The following is an 11,293-nucleotide window of genomic DNA, read 5'->3' as shown; positions in this document are numbered from 1 at the left end:
ACAGAATTTAAGGGTTGATTGTGCACAAAAGTAAAGTTTGACAGAAACGTAAAGTGCTGGAAGTCAGATATAAATAAACCATAAATAGATAGCCACCTAGCAAAATCCCCATAATTTCCCCTAGGACCTTACGAACTATGCACAATCCTTAACGAACCAACACATTTGCAAACGTGATTTTTGTTGTCAAGTTTTAAGAAAACAGGTTTTTAAGGTTTGTTACACTCTCCGAAGTATGATTTGCAGCTCTGATACCAGCTATGGCAGCCCCGCCTAAATTAATCCGGCTTAAGTGCGCTAACCATCATCAAAACGACAATCAGGGTTATCACGCACTTAAAACGGAGTAATCCGGCAGTGCTGTAGGGTAAAATCCCGATTAAACCACTTGAAACAGGATCGACAAAGCAGTTCAGAGCGTGCAACATTCCACAAATTTTACAGCACAGAGTATGAAATTGAATTATTATTACAAACCAAGTTTGAATTTATAAAAAAGACAACAGAGTTCAAGTGCAACAGAAAAATACATGATAGTCTAGCGACGATAGAAGACGTCATGATGAAGCCCGTACATGACATCAATCACATCCTCAGATGTACCACCTGAAAAACAAAGCCACAAGCAAGGCTGAGTATACTAATACTCAGCAAGGCTTACCCGACTAAGGGTATACTTAGCCCTTTTATCTAGACATGCAAGGCTTTTGGCTTGAGGGGTTTGGTTTGCCGAAAAGCAGTAAGAGTAGATCCTTAATTGCAAGTTTTAGCTTTCAGGTTCTAGTTCAATTAGCCATTTTAGGTGAGCATCTATCCAATAGCATACATGGTGGAAACAATTATCTTTCATCATCCAACCAACCATATTCATCATCATCATCATCTTTCACTTCTTACTCTATGTGGCAAAAGGGTTAAGCAGTCCCAAATCGTGAGAAGCGGATGATTCGAATCGAATTTGTTAACCTGGCCAGGCAGACCTAACACACACGTATGAGAACCAAGTCACCCACACGACTTTTCCCCTTTCTTTCCGGGTTGTGGATCAGGGTCACCCACCTCGACTACAAGAATCCACGCCACAGTACGTCGGGTCGTGAGCCTTCTTGCACCCGCATGTGGCCCCATGAGAACAATGTTCAAAGAGGGTGAAATAAAGTCCACTCGCCGAACCGATCAGGTACTTAAGCTTACCGATTACCATATTTCTTGGCATGTGGTTAGTACGTTCAAACACTTAACCACCACTACCACACACTGCAGCCTTATCCATTTTCACTAAACAGACGGGGCATCACAAGTACCACAGCCCCGCCCGTGAGCCTTATAGTTGCAGTATGTAGTAGACATTCAACTCCTATAATTCTCGCAAGTGACAGGAAATCCCTCGACTTTTACCGAACCATTAGCCTAGCCATCTAGCGACCTACACATACTAGTGTTCAAGTATAGGTACCTAGGATCATGCAGCTAAGGTTCCGAGCAACTCCTGTAAACTTAAATGCGCAAGTAGATAAGAATAATAATAAGTTTTATAAATTTTAAAATAGATAGGATATGCTCCGGGGCTTGTCTGGGATTAACACTAGGTCAGTGTTAGTTAGAGAATAGCTGCTCAGCGAGCATCTTCCTTCGGTCGTGCACATCGGGATCCATCCGTCCATCTTCTAGACGTGTCCACCATTCACCGTCTTCTGGCTCGGTTCCAACATCACATCCTTCATGTGGTACATCTATCGTACCTAAATGAAATGCAACAATGCATATGTATGAATGCAAAGTTCCGAGTTGTTTCGCGATTTAAGTTTTATTATTTTTCCTTCACGATAAAATTGTAGTCCAACATGATGTGAGTTTGGATGTGAAACTTGTTAATAAACATCTCCTGGGCAGTCATTTATAGAGTAGTAATTTTATATATACTAACTCATAAAAGAGCTGGGTGTGTTGCTTTTCTTTTATATTAGTACAGAAAAAGCATTTCTACCCAAAAATAATTCTCCGGGCTAGGGAATGTATGTGCTGGTAATGAAATTTGACCAGTAGGTTAGATTCCTTAAGATGAGCTTGTGGTAAGGTTTTCATAATTTATTGAGCTATACAGCAAGCATAGGAATTTAGATTCCTTTCCTAGGCATTTATCTAACTAAAAATCTACAGACATGTTAGTGGCTAAAATTTTACAGACATGTTCACGTACTGAAAATCAAGCTCTAGTAAAAATTATGAGATTTTTTCTAATGAAGAAAACTAGGGCTTTCGATTTACAAAGTTTATTCATGAATAAATCAAAAGGACTAGTTATACATTACTAAAAATTCCCAAAAATTTTCAATAGTATCTAGAAACTAAGGTAAGTCTGCTGTAAAAATTTCAACTCAAAAAAACTAATATAGAACCCTGTGGATTTAATTATATTTAACATAGGCATTAATCAAGATCTATTTCAAAACTTCAGTTAGGAGTGAGTAATGGCCATCAAATTTTTACACAAGACTACTCTACTAGCATATAGATCACTTCCCAAAAATGGTGGCCATGCAGTACATGGAACTTGAGATCTAATTAAGTGACAAATAAAATTGCATGAATTTTAGAACAAAAACTATTGCTCAAATAAGAAAGTGCATGTAATGAAACTTGTAGATCTTGTTGCAAGGATTCCAAAACAATTGATTTTTCATTTTTATGATTTTTGTACGATTTTATTTCGAATTTACAAGTTCACAGGTTTGAATCTAGGATTTAGTTTTCAGCTTTTACACTTAGGTCTCTGGACATGTAACAGAAATTGCAGAATGGCCCCTGGCCAGATGGGGATGGAACAGAGGAGGGGCGCCGGCCCGATTCCCGGCGCCGGTGATCGCCGGCGCCGAGGGGCCGGTGGGGGAAAAGGAGGAGGAGACCGAGGTGGACCTCTGGGTGCTTGCGGTTGGGCCTGGGGTGGACGGAGGCGGGCCGGCCACGGAGCTCTGCTCCAGGCGGCAGCGGCGGGCGGCGGCGGCGCCGGTCCGGCGAGGGAATGGGGGCGCGGATGGGTCAGCGAGCTCCGGTTGAGGGCGTGGAAGCCTGTAGGAGGGTCTAATCGGGAGAATGGAGGCCGGAGGAGGGGTAGCCGTGGTGACCAAAGTCCGGCGGCTGTGGCGGCCTTGCTCCAACGAGCTCCGGCGACCGGGGCGGGCGGAGAAGAGGCCGGAGCACCGCATAATCTTCTTGCGGGCTTCAACGGAGCCTCTTGCCACCAAGCTGTCTAGGAGGTGGCAACCTCCAAGAGTAACAAGCACACCGGCTTGCAACACGATCACCTAGTGCCACTCGATGCAATCTCTCAAAGCATTCGCACTAGAATCGCTCTCGCACTCGATCGGATGATTACTATCAAGTTAGAGTGAGTAGAGGGCTCTCAAGCACTCTCACACATGGACACCAAGTCCCAAAGGTGCTCAGCAACCTCAAATGGCCGGCCACACCCTCTATTTATAGAGGGAGGCCCCAGACTAGCAGTTACACTCAAATCCCGTGAAAACAGAGTTTTCGCGGACAGTCCGCCTCACAAAAACCGGATTGTCCGCAATTCAAACACAACGGCAAGATCTGTAATGATTATGTGTCAGAGTCGACCGTTAGAGCCCTTCGCGGATTGTCCGCGCCCTATTGGCGGACCGTCCACCGTTCAGACACTCCGAACACTGAGAAAGACAGCGTCTCTGGACATGCTTAAAGTTTGAGGGGCGGACCGTCCGCACCCCTTGGGCGGACCGTCCACCTTTCACATCGTGCAACCCACCAGAAACGAAATCATCTCTGGACAAAATCTTAAGTGACCTGCAGACCGTCCGCACCCTGGGCCGGACCGTCCGCAGTCCAACCTTTCAGCCCAAGCCAGAGAAACAACCTCTCTGGACGATTTCTTTAAAACACCTGCGGACTGTCCGCACCCCAGGAGCGGACCGTCCGCAGTATGACCTTCAAGCCCAAACATAGCTGCAATCTCTCTGGACAAAAATGAATTATACTGGCAGACCGTCCGCCCGTCATTTCTTTTTCCCACAAGTTGATCAACATCAACTCCAACACCTTCTCCTTTGCAAATGTGCCAACACCACCACGTGAACAACACCATGTTCATGTGTGTTAGCATTTCACAGTCATTTTCAAAGAACTTTCACTTGATCTCACCACGCCACTCGATCCTAGCAATATCGCAAAGGTAGATCGCTCAAGTGGCACTAGATGACCGATACGCAAACACGTTTACCCCTCTTGATATTACGACCATCTATCCTAAATCCGGTCATGCACTTCTCTACACAACCTTTGACCGGTGAAATGAAATGCCCTACAAGTCATACATTTGCCTTGCGCATTCCATTTCATCTTCCCAAATATTGATACCACACAATCACCAAACTCCATCAAGCCTTTTGATCATCATCATGATTCAATACTTGGCTTGATCTTCCTTGAATGATATGATCCACTCCATATCCTCACATGACCTCTTTGGTCTATCGATCTTGACCTTGCTCGCTCTTCACCGTTGCCTCGGTCCATCGGTGCCAAGTCTTGCTCAAGCTTCACCGCCACGCGGTCCCTCGCTTCAAAGCCTTGACTTGCCCTTCACCATTGCAGCCGATCCATCAAGCCAAGCCTTGTCTTGATCTTCTCCACTTTGGTCACATGACTCCATGTCATGTCTCATATGCAATGAGTTCCTCCATCACACTATATGAGCATAGCATCAACCCTTAGCCATTTCTCCTTCATGGCACATGTTGCTCATACTAGTGTCTTTGTGTGGACTAATCATCTGTGTATCTCAACATAAACACTTATTAGTCCACCTAATTTGTCACTCAATTACCAAAACCAAACAAGGGCTTTTCAGGCGCCTGGGGGCTACACCCACTTGTTGGTGGCAATCGACAAATTCTCCAAGTGGATTGAGGCTCGACCCATCGGCAAGATCAGATCCGAGCAGGTTGTTCTGTTCTTTACTGACATTGTCTTCAGGTTCGGGATCCCGAATTCAATCATCACCGACAACGGCACCTAGTTCACAGGCAAGAAATTCTTGGCGTTCTGCGACAGCTACCACATACGCGTGGACTGGTCGGCTGTGGCACACCCACAGACGAATGGGCAGGTTTAACGTGCCAATGGCATGATCCTCCAAGGTTTAAGCCAAGGATCTTCAACAAGCTAAACAAGTTTGGCCGGAGGTGGCTCACAGAGCTACCCTCGTTTATCTGGAGCCTGGGTCGACCCCAAGCAGAGCCACGGGCTTTACCCCATTCTTCCTCGTCTATGGCGCCGAGGCCATGCTCCCCATAGACTTGGAGTACGGGTCACCGAGGCTCCAGGCATATCAAGAGCAGCAGAACCAGCAAGCCCGCGAGGACTCGCTGGATCAAGTGGACGAAGCTCGAGACGTGGCGCTCCTACACTCTGCACATTATTAGCAGTCCCTGCAAAGATACCAAGTGCAGAGGGTTCGACGCCGAGACCTCAATAAGGGTGACCTGGTGCTGAGGCTTCGACAGGACAACAGGAGACGCCAAAACTTTCACCACCGTGGGAAGGCCCATACATCATCGCCGAGGTGCTCAAGCCCGTCACGTACAAGCTGGCGAACAAAAACGGCGAAGTCTTCACCAATGCTTGGAACATACAGCAGCTACGTCACTTCTATCCTTAGAATTCCAAACTATTTGTACATTGTTTGTACTCGTGTTTAAGATTTCCCGAAACAATAAAGGAGTATGCTTTACTTGTTTATTTTTTGGGAACCTTCCGGACCCTCGGGGGCTCGAATGCGCACGGACACTGAGGTACGCCTGGCTTTACCCTCGGCAAAGCCAAGCCTTCCTCGGGGGCTGCCACGGGGGGAACCCCCGAACGTCCCCAAAAATCGCCAATGTTTTTTTTTGAAAAATTCCCGTTTCTAAGTTTCTCGTATACTTGGAAAAAACGGATGCGAGGCATAAGCAACTACGATACGGGGCCGGTCGAGTCGTGGGGCCGCCTACGCCTCCGGGATATGGCACCCCCTCACCACCTCACGCCTAAATCGCTTATGAACGCGAAATTCCTTGCAGAAGTTTACCTAAGTCGCATACGAGAACACGGAAATAGAGTAAAGAAACGAGGGCTCAAACGCACAAGGCCTCGATGGGCCACACTGTCGATCTACAATAACCAATTTCTTACATCCACAAGTACTGTTACGACAAGTACTAACTTATTTACATGGGCTCTGAGGCCCAAATTTCCTACAGATTATCATCCCCCTTGTGGGTCTTCAACAGCATCAAATTCGGCTATAGGGGGGATGTCGGCTTCAAGCTTCCCGGCCAGGACGGTGGCGAACCCCTCGACGGTGGCGTCAGCGTCATTCATGATGGCCGACGCGGTGTCTGGGCTGGCGTCGTTTGGGACCACGTACCCCAATGACACTCTCTGGAGGTCCATGATGTAGTGCGTCGAGGCCACGACGAGGGCTCGCAGGACACCAAGGCGGAAGGTGCTCTTGGCGTGCTCGGCAATCCGGCCACCTAGCGCTCGCAGGCAACTGATCACCGAGCTACCAGACACGGCGCCCTCCCCCTCGAGCTCCTGGCACACGCTCACAGCGGTCCGCTCCAGTTCAGTATATTCAGCCTGCGACGCCATGAGCGCGGTGTTGACCGCCTCCTTCGCCGCAGCCTCGTCCGCCACTTTCTGCCTCAGATCTGATCAGAGGAACCAAGATAAGCTGTGATAAATTCAGATCGAACGATAATGAAATCTCGAGTACTCACCCGCAATATTCTTCTGTGCCTCTTCCTGCTGGACTCGGGTGGCCTCCTCGAGCGAGGACAAGGAGTCCTCCTTCTCCTTGAGGGCGGCCTCCGCGTTCCGCACGACAACCTCCTTCTCCTCGAGAGCTTTTCCCTTCTCCTCGAGGGTCTCGGTGAGCGTGGCAACGGTCTTCTTCTAACGCTGGAGTTCGGCCTCCTTGCCTTGGAGCTCGGCCTCCTTGCGCTAGAGCTCGGCCTCTTTCTGCTCGAGCGCCGTCCTAATGCGCTGGAGCTCGGCAGTTTGCGCCTCGGCCTCCTGAGCCTTCTGCTCTACCGCGGCCTTCTGGACGTCGCGCTCACCGGCGGTCCGCGCTAGCTCCTCCTCTAGCACGCACTGGCGCGCTCCCAGATTGGTCAACTGGGTGTTGGCGTCGATATTCTGGAGCACCAAATTGGCATTGTACTGCCCAAGCCAGCGCATTTGGGAGTACAACCGGGTCAGCTCGGCGCTCTTTTTGCGCGAGATGTCCCTCAGCCGCTGCAAGTGGAAGAGCGTAAGTAAAGTACATGAAAACAAAACTGAACACAAGCGATTCCCAGGGAAAGGTGCTTACGTTGCTGATCTGGAAATCTGTCGTTCTATGGAGCTCCAAGGCGCGGTCGAGGTGGTCCAGAATCCGAGAGCCGACCTCAATTTGTGCCTTCCAGACCGTTTCCTCCTCCTGCTCTGGGACGCAGGTTTCCTCCACTGCCGGCGCCCTTGGCACCGACTCCTCCTCCGTAACACCCTCGACCCCAGCCCTCGGGGGCTCGGGGGCGAAGGTTTCCTCCTCTCTTTGGCTAGCAGGGTGCTCCTGCGCACCTCCACCAGCTCCTCCTCCTTCGACCGGCTGGACAGGGCTATCCGCGTCTTCCCAACCGGCCTCGATTTTGACGTCCGGCCGGGCGGCGTCATCCGCGCCGCCTCAGCCGACCTCCACCTTGGCATCGGCCTGAGCAGCTGTTACAATGCCGCTCTGGCCGGCGTCGCCCCCACTCTCTGGTGCTCGAGCCTGTTGGGCCTTCTGGGCCGCTCGGGCCATTGCCTCCTGGAGCTTCGCGGTCTCCGCCGCTATGTCCACTACGGGCAGGGGCTGCGGCGCCGTGTGCGGCGTTGCGCGTGCCCCGGTCTTAAGGGCCTTGGTCGGCGCAAGCTGGGCCGCATCCTTAGCAATGGCCCCAGAACTGGGTGATCGGGGAAGAGGCGTTGAGGTCAACAAGACTGGAGGGTCGATTAAACAAATACAAAGGATGAAATCAAGATCACTTACCCTGACCGGGCGCTCATGCTGTGCTTACCCGTGCCACTCCTCCAGGCCCGCAGCACACTGACACCTCCTGATGACTGGCCCGAGGGCGCCACCCTCGGGTCGGCCTGGCGCCTCGAGGCCATCTGCGCGGGCGTCTCTGCGCTCACCGCGGACCGGCCACCACCCGCCGACATCGCGAGCGCGGGTGTCCTCCGACCCGTCGCCGGCGGGGGCGACCTCTGCCCCATCACGGGTGTGGACGATCTCCTGCCCGCTACCGGCGTGGGCGACCTTCGTCCCACCGCCGGCGCGGGCGACCTCCACTCTATCCTCGCGGGGGATGGATCCACCAATGACCTTGATGTGAGCCTCGCCTCAACCAGCATCACTGGCACATCCTCATCGCCAGCCCCTCGATAGACCGGTGGGGAACCCGCGCCTATCGCCGCCTCGTCGTCATCCGAGATGTTGAGCTCGGCATCCGAGGGTTCCTCCTCCTCCTCCTCGGTGGACTCGGGCGTGGCGGGCTGCGGCTTTCCCTCCGCGTGTGCAATCTTGCACGCCTTCTCGTGCTTTTCCTTCCTCTTCCTCTTCCTGGTGGCGGCCGCCTCCGCCACGTCCTTCTGCTTCTTCACCGCATCTGCGTGCAGGCGGTTGACTTCGCGTTCCTTCAGGACCGGGGCTTCGAGGTGTAGCCCTTGCGGCTCACCCCCAGCAAACGCAACCAAGTCAGAATCAAGGAGTGGGGAGAGGAGTAGCACAAATCGACAACGAATTAAAGCTTGGTCCCAGAGATCGTTTGGGTTGTCGGGGAACTCCGCCACCGCATTCCTCGCCCTCCGGGCGGCGATGTCACGGGGGAGCAGCACGTACGACGTCCTCGAGCCTGCGCTCGGGGCCTCGGGGGTGAGGTCGGAAATTGGCAGGCTCCTCTCCGTGAGAGGAATCACCATCTGCCGATGAAAGTTTGCGATGACTGCCGCCGCCGTCAACCCCTTCCTCGCTAGGTACCGCAACGCGTTGGTGAGCACCTCGAGCCCTGCCTGATGCGGTGGGGGCGATACCCCCAGTCCCACTTCTCCGGCCTCTCCCGGTGCACCCTGTTGGTGAACGCCGGGAGCCGGTTGCCGAAGTAGCGCAGGTAAAACCGCCCTCGGGTCCACCCGGCGTTGTTCGTCGTCATCCTGTTGGGGATGTACAAATTCTTCCGGGATGGGCGCAAATGGAGCATCAGACCGTCGGCGTGGGCGAACCTCTTCGGCTAGCCCCGCACGTTCTCAATGTAGAGCTCGCCGCGGAATAAATGGATCCACAGATCCCAGTGCGCCTTGATTCCTAAATACCCCTCGCAGACGGCGACGAAGACTGCCGCCTACGAGATGGAGTTGGGGCTGAAATTGTGCAGCTCCCACTCCGTACTATTCGCACAGCGCCCACATGAATCTGCCGACGGGGACGCCGAATCCCCACTCGTGGAGCCGCACGAGGCTCACGACGTAGCCCTCGGGGGGATTCGGCTTGGTCTCCTCCGGCCGCGGGGGAATCCACGCCGGCCGCTCCGAGTTGATGTTCACCGGCAGCAGCCCGTCGGCGACCAGCTGCTCCAAGACCGCCGCAGTGGCGGTGGACTTCTCCCACGACAACGGCTCTTGGACATCCGACATCGCTTTTCGAACCACTGGGGAACGTGAGGAAGCAAGCTCTGCACTGGCTAAGGTGCGCTTTCGCTCTCTCCTTCTTCCTCCTTTCGCTCTCGGCTCTGGGCTCAGGATGCAGGGGAGGCGGAGAAGGTAGGGGAGGCGAAGGCAAAGAGGCCAGGTGAGCCCAAACAATCCCCCCTTCCTCGCTTTTATCCATCAAGTTGGGTGGATTCACCACCGTGGCCAAAATCCACCGCATTGAATACGGTAGATTTTGCTGTCACCGACAGCTGGCCCCCACGACCGCAGAGTCCCCCACGCCGCACTTGGCAATAATTACAGCGCGGTAACCGACGGGCGTGGCGCGACTGTAGCACTGTTCCATCCGTCAGCCGCCACCCACGTCTCTTCGCCTACCCGAGGCAGCCGCCTGAAAAGGCGCGCCCGCATTGCACCTCACATACCGGGCCACGTCGCCCATGACCAGTAGAAGACCCACGTGCACGACCTGCGACTCCGTGCCATTTGCAAACAGTGAAGGAATATTCCCTTCGGGGGCTCTTCACCCTCGAAGGAACCTTATTCTGAGGCCTTACTGATCAGGGGTTCGAAGCCTGGCCTGTCGAGGGTTCGACTGGCGCCCCAAATCACCAGAGTCAGGAACTGCATTGATGTGACGTACAAGCTACCCTCGAACACGGAGTTCGAGACATCCTACGCAGTGTTGAAGGACAGTCGAGGTTGCCTAGCAGGGGGATCCCATCGAGGGAGAGCATCGAGCCCTCGGACCCTATCGAATGGGTCCGAGCCCCGCCTAGCGAACCTTTGTGAGCGCTTTATGTGATGTGTCCACGGACCACGAGCTGACCCTTATCGAACGGGACATGGACGTCCACTTGAACCACCTGATAATAGCTTACTGAAGCAGTCATGGCTCGCGGCCTGGGCATGAGTAGCATGGTGCGCTTCACCCCTCCTCCCTGCGGAAGGGCGACGAGGGTCGTAATAAAAGTCGAGGCTCCCCTGAACACCTTCATGCAGGCCAGGGCTTGGGGGCTCCTCGCACACCGCGGCTCAGGCCGCACCCTTGAATGGATCGACAACCGTCGATTGTGGAGCTCCATGTGTCTAGCCAAAACCTCACTCTTACCGCGCGCCCGCCAGATGGTTAGCAAGACCCCAAGTCGCTGCGCTAGCACGAAAAACACCGAGGCCGGCTGAAAGGGATGCCGATGCCGGCTGAAAAGGAAGCTGAGCAGCCTCCCTAGTAAAGAAATCACGCAGGGCGACGTTTATAGCCCTTGGACGAGTGCAATCACTCCTCCAAGGCCTCGGGGTCTACACCCGCGGGTGCGCTGACGCGCCCCCACGGAGGAAACTTCACATATTCAAGGATCAAAATCCTCTGCAGGTCTGCTTGAATGCCCTCAGCAGCACGACGTCGACGTGCCCAGCGGCGGCACCATGGTGCTCAAGGCGACTATGATCTGCATAGGCAACTCGGAGTGGCCACCTCACTGCTTCTCTAGCGACAAACCCCGACCCTGGATCAGACTCCTCCAACAATGCTCCCCGGAGCACCGTT

The sequence above is a fragment of the Panicum virgatum genome, chromosome 9K (genome assembly GCF_016808335.1).
Source record: "Panicum virgatum strain AP13 chromosome 9K, P.virgatum_v5, whole genome shotgun sequence".
In the NCBI taxonomy this organism is placed as follows: domain Eukaryota; kingdom Viridiplantae; phylum Streptophyta; class Magnoliopsida; order Poales; family Poaceae; genus Panicum; species Panicum virgatum.
This window is presented reverse-complemented; position numbering follows the sequence as displayed.